Genomic DNA, 11,348 nt, shown 5'->3' on the forward strand with positions numbered 1-11,348 from the left:
AGATTCAGAAACACAGAGATGGAGAGAGGGAGGCAGAGATAGACAGAGCAAGGAGCAAAGAGACAGAGATAGTGCCCGAGCCACTTTCCTGGTCCCTGGCAGTGTTCCACTCCTGCCACGTGAAAGAGGAGAGGTTTATCTTAACTCACAGTTGCAGTCCATGCTCGGTCGGCTCCAAGGCAAAAACAGCAATGTTGGAAGGGCCCGGTCCGAGCAAAGCTCCTCTGGCTGGGGTGGCCGGGAAGCTCAGAGAGAGCGGAGAAATACACATCTTTCCAGACCCCGCCCCCGCAGCCACCTGCGTGGACCAGACCCCACCTCCTAATATCACCTTCAGCTATAGACTCACTAGTGAATTAACCCGGGGGCGAGTGTAACACAGCCGTGATCCAGGCACTTCCCAAACATGGGAAGCGTGGAGTCCACATCACATCTAACCTGTAACACAGAGAGAGAGACGGGAAACAGAGATAGACGCAGAGAGAGAGGGAGGGGGAGGGAGAGAATGGGAGGACGAGGCGAACACGTTTAGAATAGCTACAGACCGGGCGGGTGGACAAGGTCTGCCCTGAGGTCGCAGGCGGTGGAGTGAATTCCCCACGCTCTGCGTGTCACCCACCACCAGTGCCAGGAACATCCCCTCAGACCAGGCTGTGCCAACAAAAACTTGTGTTCAGGACAGGAAAACCATGCGATGGCTCTTCTTTATTACTGCTTCATTGTTCCTTTGTTTTTTCCAGTACTGTTTATTGGTTTGTGTTTGAGGTTCATGTGTGACGCTATCTGTCTCGGGGAATTGGCCCCTGTGTATGTTGTATCGCATCACTTTTATTCTCCCTTCCTCCTCCCTCTTTCCTGCCGTGCCCAGATCTCCTTCCCGCCCCCACAAAATCTACATCCACATGTCCTGTCATCTTGAGGCCGTAGCGCTGAGGGAAATAAATCCGACACAGAAGATCAAATATCGGATGGTTTCTTTCACATGAGAAACCCAAACTATAAATACTTTGGAAGAGCAAGAGAAAAGAAAGATGAGAGGAAATAATTTCTCTATATAAAGCCTTCCTGAGGGTGCTCCTTGGGGACAATCTGGGGTTATTTTATACAGTATTGCCTCTGTTTCCCATTACTTCAGCAGCAAATTACCACAAATTTCAGGGTTGAAAGCAATGTGGATTATCTCCCTAGCATGCCGGAAGTCAGAAGTCTAAAATCAAGGTGTCTCAGTGCTGTGCTCCTTGTGTCTTTGCCTGTCTCAGCTTCCAGAGATCACTGTGTCCCTGGCCTGCAAATCACACCAGCCTCCTTGGCATGTCGCCACCTCTTGCTGACCCTTCCCACCCTGAAAAGTAACACAGTCCCACGTGCTGGAGGCCGGTGTCTTCACCTACCACCGTCCTGATTCATAAATGGTGGCCAAAGGTTCAAAAGCCCGTGCATCAAAGGACTTCAGGAGGAGCCGCTGCCGGAAGGATTTCCTGTGAGTCTTTGTAGATAGCAGCGCTGATCGTGACAGTGAACACAAGTGAACCGTTCCTCGAGGTATATTTTAAAGCCTGCCAACTCATGGGACCTGGCTTAGGGAGCCCCTACTGCACATTCACCGTCACTCTGCATAAGGCTTCACGGTCACTAGTGATCACCTGGTGGGTTATCTGTTTCCTCAGTAGAGTGTCAGGGAGAACAGTAGTGCGAGGGGATGCTGAAATCTCGGCACAATGAAACATAGAAAAAAGCATTCGTTTGTTACCCCTGTTTCACTGTATTGCTGGTTCTACCCTGCATCTCCCGGGCAGCAGAATGTGTTCTGAGGCCAAAAGAATCTTCAAATTAGTTGTTCAGATTACCAGATATAAGCATGCAAAATTGGTCAAAAAAAATTTAAGCATTAACTGTTCCTTTTGATAATTTGTTTTGTTTTTGCCTATGCTGTTATTTTGTTGCAGGTTTTTTTATTCTCTTTAAAATAAAGAATCTGCCCAAGTTTTCTTTACATTCCCTTGCGCTAACCTTCAGCAAATGATAGTGAAATTCTTCAGCAGGTCCATTACAATTTGATTCCGTGCTGTGGTTTTCAGCTGGCTTTGTGTGCTTAGCATTTCTGAGCAGGAGGTAGAAAACAAGTTCACTGGAGGCCACTTAGAGTTACCCTCCTAAGTTCCCAGAGTTTTAGTGGTTTATCTCTTTTTTCTACAGTTCTAGCAGTTTTATAGCCAAAACCAAACTGCATCCTTGTTAGAACTTTGATAAATAGAATTACCAGTCATAATCCTGACTATAAAGAGGCAAGTACACATTACTGTGGGTGAGTAACCTCGATTAGGTTATGTTGTGGTTCTGTGGTTTCCTTCTAATTAAATCAAAGAAATCACTAAATAGAGGTTCAAAATATGCTTAAGGGTTCACGTTATGTACATTAGAGTTCAATCATTTTAAAATTCACAAACTCATATATATGTATGTATATATATACATATATAGTTTAATCTGAGTATCACTCAAATTTAAAGAGGTAATTTATATGATGAAAGAATAACCATCAATTTTATGTAAATTAAGATACTAGAATGTCTATTTTATCTTTTTTTTTTTTGGTTTTTCTCCGGTACCTGGAACCGAACTCACGACCTTGCGCTTGCCAGGCAGGCGCTTTTGCCGCTGAGCTAAATCCCCAGCCCCAAGAATGTCTATTTTATCTTAAAGACATCCTTTTACTTATCTTTATTTTATTATTGTGTATTTTGCAATACACAATAATTACATTCATCTTGGGGAACCGGTACATATACGTGTGTCCGTGTCATTTTCATTACCCTTTCCCGCCCTCTTCCCATCTTCTCCTTCCCCAGAACTTTCCCATCTCCACAAATCTTATTTCCCTGTTTCCTCTCACCTATCTTTTATTTCATTCTTTAAGTGATTTCTATTTTGGCCTTTTCATGTAAGAGAAACCATGCAATATTCAGTCATTGTGTCTGTTATGTTTCATTCAGCAGTTATAGTCTCAAGATCTGCCAGGTGTGGAGGCCCATGTCTGTGATTCAAACACTTGGGAGGCTGAGGCAGGAGGATTTCTGGGATTTCAAGCCAGCCTGGGCTACATACCAAGACCCTGTCTCATGAAAAAAATCAAGACCCATTCACTTTCCTGGAAATAACTCAAATGTATCCTTCCTTATGGCTGAGAAGTTATCTATTGTGTATATTTAGTACATTTTCTTTATCTATTCACTTCTTGGTGACATAAGGGCTGCTTTTTAATTTAGCTATTATGAACTGTGCTCCTATAAACATGAGCATGCATGTACTCTTGTAATATGGTGACTTTAACTCTTTTGGGAGGATATTCAGGAGAGATCTAGGTGGGTCAAATATTTTTAGTGCTTGAGGCAACCTACAGAATGGAAAAAAATGTCAGCTACTCCTCATACAGAGGACTAATACCTAGAATATATTAAAAGAAACTCACAAAAACTGACCACCCCAAACAAAGACAGGGTCAAAAAGTGGGCAACTGGACTGAACACACACTCCACACCCTCTGCCTGGAGTATAAATGTCCGGTAAGTATATGAAAGAATGTTTCCCATTTTTGGCCATTCCAGCAATGCAAATCAAAGCAGCACTGAGACTCCACCTCACCCCAGGAGGAATGGCTACTGTCAAGAACTCTAAAAACAACCAATGCTGGCTAGATTGCGAGGGAAAAGGACCATTTCCTCACTGTTGCTAAGAGCATAAACTAGTATAACTGTTACCGTTGAATGGGCCAATAATAGTCCAGGTTCTCTTGTATGGTGAAGGAAGAATCGCCAAGCGTACAGTCGGTGGGAAGCAACTGTGTTTATTGAAGGCCACGGGAAGTTGTGCTCAGGGCCAGTCTGTGCCAGAAGTGTGTCAGGGTGATGGAAAAGCAGTGCACATGGGTCAAGGCAGCAACAGCATCAGGAGAAAGAGGCCGATGACTCCGGCTTTCAGAATTTAAAGCCCAGATACCTCTGCTTTAGCGGCTTCCCACTGAGTGTCCTGGGGCACCTGTGCTCTCGCAGGGCACCAGCCAGCTTCCTGGCTTTTTTCTTTTCTGTCTCAGGATAATGGAAGCAGGAATAACCATTGGGCGCTGTTTAAAGTGAACTGGAGAGGAGTGGCTCTCTCTGCTCCTTGCTTCCTGAATTTACCATTCCCCCAGAGAGGCCTGGCCCCTGAAGTCTTTGTGGGGAGATGAAGGAGGAGGTTCCACCTTCTACAGCTACTTCTGGCTGAGTGGGGCGTTGGCCCTACCTACACGGAGACCATGGAACCCTCGCCCTGATGGACCAGTTCAAGGGAGCTGAGCCCTTCCTCTGAAAATTTCCTGATGAGCCGGGATGCAGAAGCAGGGGTGTGCAACTCTGACCTTGACTTGTGATCATCGCCAGAAGTTTGACAGCTGTTAAACAAGAAAACACAAATTTGCCTAAGAGATGAAGTGTGTAAGATCTAAACAGTAAGGTTATGAGAAGCATTAATACAGGCCCATCCACGTCAGAACACCAAGCCCCCAATTCCAGACATTTGCCCAGGGTGTCCATGGTTCAGGCTGTTCTTCAGGATCTTGGAAGCACACTGAGCCAGTTTTTGTGCTGTGTCTCTTACTATTTTAGACCCACTGGCAAGGGAAGTACATTCCTCTTTTAGGGACAAACACAGCCCCTTTTTTCAGCCGTTAGGAGATCTCGTCCACTCCCCTGCTACTCGTGACCTGTCTGGTCTTGAAGGAAGTCATCCTCTGGACGAAGTTCATCCAGGCTGCCCGGCCAGTTCTTAGGAGGCTGTTGAAGATACGAGAAGGGTGTGACTACCTTTAAGGTCCCGGTCCCTGTTTACCATCTCCACTAAGGAAGTCTTTGGATAATCTAGGATGATCCCAAAACAAACAGTAAAAACTCAGAAGACGTCACGTTATAACTGGCTCCAAGAAAGAGTGGCATGGCAGAGGGGCATCGCAGGAGAGAAACAGCCCATGGCAGGGTAGGCAGGAGGAAGCAAAAGCATCCAAGCAGCAAGTAATAAGAGATGACCCTCTTTCTGTCCCTTATATCTTATCCAAGACACTCATCCTTAGGGCAGGTAGCACTCACACCCTTAATCCTAGCATCACACCCTGGGCCTCAGCATCACACACCCTAGATCCAGCTACCTCAGAAAAGCCTGTCCTATAACTGCACGAAGACTTGCGGGGACACCATGGTACAGCCAGAGCACCACCACAGTGAGGGGTGACCTCGGCCCTCTCTGGACCAAGGGCAGTCCCTCTTCCAAAGCCGAGGGTCTTCGTCTGTGTTCTGAGAGGTCTGACCAGTGCTGGGCAGTTTCTGAGGGCATTTCTTTGCCCAGTGCCCCAACTGTCTGAGCTTGCAGCACTCTGGCTTTGGATCACCTTGGATTCCCCTAGTGCTGCAGACCTTGTCATGAGCCGTATCTCTTTCCTCATCCAGCTCTCAGGTGTCCTCGACTTCCTCACAGTTATTGAACACTGAATAAGTTTCATGGAGCAATTGGCTTATTTCTGTTTGTGGGCCCAGTTGGATTTTTGGAGCTTTTTTCCTAATATCTTGAGCTGAATAATGAGGTGCTGTCTTAGGACAATCTGACCTTCCCTTGACTCAGAGTTAGTGTATGAATAGAGTTAGTGTATGAAGTTAGTGTATGAATCTGGGGCCCTGTGCTCGGTGGACTCGAGAGATGGGCTCTGTCTCCTGAAGGCACTGACTGAGCAGGTTGCTGAGGAGGCAGCCTGCGGGGAGGAGGAGCCGGCAGGACAGGGTCCCTGTGGCATCGGCAGAGGACAGCTGCCTTCTCGGGTACAGAGCAGGCCTCAGGGAGAGGGCCATACAGGCCTGGATGCAAGGCACCTCTGAGCACTTTTCCTGTTCCTTATAGTAAACACATCATTGAAATAGGGCATTTTTTTTAGGCAGCTGAGGAGGGGCCACGTCTCATTTTCTCCAAGCGGACACATAGGCCATTTTCTTATTGCCCAAGTATCTAAGATGATCTCTTTGAAGGGTCTTAAAATGAAACTCTTTCCAATGGTCAAGAGGACGTCTCAGGGGGCACTCAGGAGAGATAGATGAGGCTGTTTCCATCTGTAAACAGGAGAAGTAAAAATTAGGTCTAAGATTTTCAATTTTAGCAGGACTGTTCCCGAGTCAGTCCCCATTAGTGGGAGCCTGACAGATCTGGGGTGTGGCCTGGTCTGGCTGAATTCTGTGGGTCATGGAAGCCTTACGGCGCCTTCTCCTGGGTTAGATTCACATGGAGACCTGACAGGCCACCCTCTAGATTTTCTGTCACCTTTTTCAGATTATAGTGAAGGGTCCACTGATAAAGCTGAGCTCCTGGTGCCTAGGCATCTCCAGCCCTGCCTGGGCGTGTGCCACTTTCCCTTTGAGTCTTTTAGAATCTCCCTTTCCCTTTTAGAATCTCCCTGTGTACGCACAGAGGCGCTACCCAGAGTCCAGAATGGGCAGCCTCACTGGCTGTGTGTGTTTTATCCAGTTTTGAAACCATCCAACATCCTGTTTTGGAAGGGGAAGCAATTGCCTTGCTCTACAAAACCCCAAACTCTCTGCAGACAAGGCTCTCAGCTCCTGTGGAGGAGAAATGGGCATTTTCAAAGATGATAGCTCACTAGCTGGCAGTCTAAAAAGGAAATAAGACCTGTCCCTATAAAAATCCTCCTCTCACTGATCAAGACACAAAGCACACATGTCTGGTGACAGGATCTCAAAATAAAAATCAGGCAGTATGTAAACTCAGTCTACAAATACAGGTTATACTCCTTTTAGATAGGGGCATAAGCTTAAGACCATAGTTATCACAATGACAGCAGCTGGAAAGACAGCTAGATCTATATGTGCCAACACACCAAGAACTTCTAGAAATAATGTGGAATGAGAAAAAACAAGGTACAGAATAAGCTTTCTCATGACACTATGTAAATACAAACAGAGACACACAAAGCACTATTACACTTAATTGGCACCTATGGGAATGTAAACATGCAAAATTTGTAGTTTTTATTTGAGAAATATTTCTGGTACATGTGCTATTGACAAAGTCTGTTCATAAATTTTCTTAACAAGTATTATAATACTATGTTGATGAGCTTGTATAAGGAGTTGTGGGGTAATACAGTAGATGCTGTATAATTTGAAAATTATCTAGTAGTTACTAGAGCTGCTACTATAACTAAGCAGTGGCTTATTTTAAATACATGCTCTTTAATTGTTTTTTAAAACTGATACCTAATAATTATACATACTTATGGGGTACATAAGATAATTTGATATCTGTATCTACTGTGTAATGATCAAAAGAGGGTAATTAGCATTTCCATTTCTGTTTGTTGAGAACCTTGGAAATGCTTTCTTCTAGTTCCACATAAAGTGTTCTTGTTGTAAAATGAGTTGTTATAAAATACAGTCACCCTGCAGAAGACGAGACCTTACTGTTCCTGTTTTAGTCTCTATTATCTAACTTTCCTCATCTCTACTTTCTCTAAGCCTTTAAAGATTCCAGTGCCCACTATTCTGGTATTCCCTACCTCTTCTTTAGCCTCTTCTTATGAGTGAGAACATGCCATATTTGTCTTTTCTTATTTGGCTTGCTTCCCTTGACACTGTATTCTCCAATTCCATCTGGATTGCTACAGATGAAGTATTGTGTGCTTTTTCATGGTACGATTATAATCCATTGGGTGGGCATATCAAACTTTGTGTATTCATTCTTCTCTCAGTGGGCACTTTGTTTGATCCCATATCTTGCTTCTGGGAATAGTGCTTCAATAAGCACCAGAGTGCCTGTGTCTCTGTGACATACCGCTCTCATTCCCTTTGTATATATGCTGAATGAGGGCATAGCTGGACCACATGGTGGTTCTTTTTTTGGTTGTTTTTGAGGAATTTCCATGCTTTTTCCTACAATAACTGCAGAACAAATGTAAATGTACACAGCAGTATGTAGCAGTCATTACCTCTTGTGGAATGAGAAATCGATTGAAATTGAGGGTTATAGTTAAAGTAGATATGTCTTTGCCTATGGGTGCCAATATTTTTTAAACAAGGAATCTGTGTATGTCACAGAACCGAAATCCAAACTTCAAAAAACTGTAGGCACAATGTCTGGGGTGTTATAACCATCTAATAGGTGTTAATTGCCTTTCTTTGGCATAAAATCTTGAAATTACCTACCAGGTAAACTTCTGTTTATTTATTCATTTCTAAACAAATGTTTGTTAAACACATAGTTTACCCCAGCACTGTCCTCTGCTGTTAGCACAATGTGTTCCCATAAATTCCTCTATTTCACCTACCAGCACTTATGAGAGTTATTATTTTTCTTGTTTAACCATCCTTTGCTCTAGTTGTTAATCTCTTTATCTAAACTCCTCTTTACTCTTTCCCCAAAGCGGAGGCCAGAGCTGGGGTAAACTGTGTGTTTAATGTGGAAGATTTCCAAATGAATCTACTAGGTCCCAGGCCCTCACCGATATCTTTGTCCATACCCCATGTAGCCATAAAATACAGCAAATGAAATCAGCATGGGCTACAAAAAGAATGAAGGCAGAATAGTTACAGCCAAAGTAGATATGACAAGGCTGTTTATCATAGTTCACCGTGGTTTATACACACAAGCCTTCCAGAAACAGGACTTCAGAGTTGTTTGGCCTTTGTTCCAGAAGTACCTTGGAAAATAGGGTGAAACGCAAAGTATGTTTCCAATCCCACCGCATACTCACTGCCTTGGTTGTTTTATTCCAGACCGTGTCATGAAGAGGGGCCTTTCTGAGAGAATTCACCAAAATGGAAACAAGGGCATCCAAATCACAGCAAAGCTGAGGGTCACATAACAGGGATACAGACCGCAGCACACAGTAAAAGTCTAGTGAGAACCTCGGGAGGACAGACAGAGAGTCAGACACCCACACTGACCAAGAGTGTGAGCAACCACTCTAGGAGCTGGTACAGAATCAAAGCTCTGGGGGAGGTTCCCCTCCCTGACCCTCCCCCCAGAAACCAAGGTGCTCACACCCAGTCATGAGGGGATGTCAGGCCCAAAAGTTATTAGCCTGGGGATCTTCTAGTCTTTAAAACTCCTCTCTTGCCCTTATCTCTGCTCTTTGCTCCCCATAACTTCACCTTGAAGCCTCAGGTGTGGACCGGTAATATCCGGCCCCAGTGGACTTGATAACTCCTCATGTGACCCTTGGCTTTTCTCACACACAGCTCACAGGTAGCTTACTAACTCTGCCTTGGAGGAGCCACTGCTGAGCTTGTCGCCTGCGGGCTTTCTCTTTCCTAAACCAGAGCCAGCTTTTCCTCTCAGTACCATGTATGGACAGGCAAGAATCCAAGGCAGAAGAAGCAGAATCTCTGTCGCAAATGGAAAGAGGACTGGTGGGAGGTGTTTAATGAGCAGGGCGGCCTGGAACCCCGCCCCACCTGGCCCCCAGACCTGGTATCTTGGACCAGCACTTGATGCCCTACAGCGAGGGAAAGTCATGGGAAGGCATATTTATTTTATCTCACAAGTGACCAGAATTTAAACTTTATGAGTCTATGACAAGCAACGTAAAGAAAACAAACCTCTGCTGAGCCTGTCTAGCAGACATGTAGGTCAAGGATCTTGTTTGAAATCGTTCATTTACTACTCAGATTCTCTGAGCCACTGCTTATAATTTACACTTAACAAAATGATGAAGGTTTTGGCTTTTTTTTTTTTTTTTTTAACCTTAGGGGACTACAACACAGAGAGCGCGATGTGCTTCCTCCACCCCTTTAGCTTTTGCAGCGCATCTTTGATGTCCTTGTTCCGCAGACTATAGGTGATGGGGTTCAGCATGGGGCTCACAGCTCCACAGAGCATGGACACCACCTTATCTTTGTCCCGCGAGGAGCCAGAACTAGAATGGAGGTGGGAGAAGAGACCAGAGCCATAGAAGAGAAGCACTGCGGTGAGGTGAGGGGCACGGGTGTTGAAAGCCTTCATCCGCCCTTGTGCGGTGTGGATCTTCATGACAGCAACAATGACGTAGCCATAGGAAACCAAGACCAGGAGAGCCGACGTCCCACCCGCCGCACACCCGACAAGAAGGTTCGCCACCTGGCCGAGGAAGGTACTGGAGCAAGCCAGGGCCAGCAGAGGCGGCAGGTCACAGAACACGTGGTTCATGACTCGGGGCCCACAGAAACGGAGCTGGAATATGGAGCTGGTTTGGGCCAATCCAGTGAGGAGTCCTGCGGCACATGCTGCCATGGCCATCCCCAAACAGGTGTCAGGCGGCATGAGGCTGGGGTACAGCAGGGGGCTGGAGGTGGCAGCGCACCGGTCGTAAGCCATGGCTGCAGGCAGACAGCATGCAGCACCTCCCATCCCAGCGAAGAAGAAAAACTGAGCAGCACAGCCCACGAAGGAGATGGCCTTCGGCTCCCACAAGAAGTCACAGAGCATGTTAGGGGCCAGAGGAGGTATATGAGATCTCAGTAAAGGACAACTTTCCAAGGAAGAAGTACATGGGGGATGGAGGTGTGGCTCTACCCTAATCAGGACAGTGAGACACAGGTTTGCTGCCAGTCAGGAAGTAGACTACCCGAAATACCACAAAGAGGACCCCCTGCAGCACCCGGGGCTCTGAAAACCCCAACAGGATAAAACCAGTCATCGTGCTGATGTTCTTTCCCAAAGTCATGCATCAACTCTCTGCTGCTTTCGGGTGGCCAGAGGGAGGTTCCTGAGGGGAGGAAAGCTGGAGGGAAGAGAACATTTTGCTCTGTCATGGAATCGTGGCCTCCCACGGTCGGAAGACAGACCTTAAGGTCAACATCCTGTCTCTGAGGCACACATTAGCTCTACCACGGAAATCATTCGCACCCTGACCTGATGCCTTTGCTCTTACAAAAGTGACGGTCCCTAGAGTGACTCTGTCATTTTTGTATTGTCTGGATCATCACTTCGTTGCCAACATCTCCATGGTACCAAAGGGAGCTGTTAATGGAACTTGGGCTAAAATACCTACCTTTTCCAATAGCTCCAAACAATGCAGTTACATGATGAAACCACTCTGATTTAGACCATGTATATTGTATTTTTTTAAAAGAAATGTGCGAAAATTCAAAATGCTTGGAGAGGCAATTTGTGTGCTCTATCATAGTTCATTCAGAGCAGGTCTCTTAACACCCAGGTGTTTTTGATCTGCTTGTTATCACTATGTCTTTTAAACAGTAGAATTAAGCATGCAGAACCAGGAAAAATCGGCATCCCTATTAGAGACTAAAGAAGGAGGTGAATAAGAAGACTTCATGCTG

General features: G+C 45.6%; 1 pseudogene; it reads right to left on the reverse strand.

The window, feature by feature from the left end:
- Positions 1 to 9,742: 9,742 nt before the first annotated feature.
- LOC102008246 lies at positions 9,743 to 11,348 on the reverse strand (annotated as a pseudogene).

Source organism: Chinchilla lanigera, unplaced genomic scaffold (genome assembly GCF_000276665.1).
Source record: "Chinchilla lanigera isolate Chin_1 unplaced genomic scaffold, ChiLan1.0 scaffold00110, whole genome shotgun sequence".
Classification (NCBI taxonomy): domain Eukaryota; kingdom Metazoa; phylum Chordata; class Mammalia; order Rodentia; family Chinchillidae; genus Chinchilla; species Chinchilla lanigera.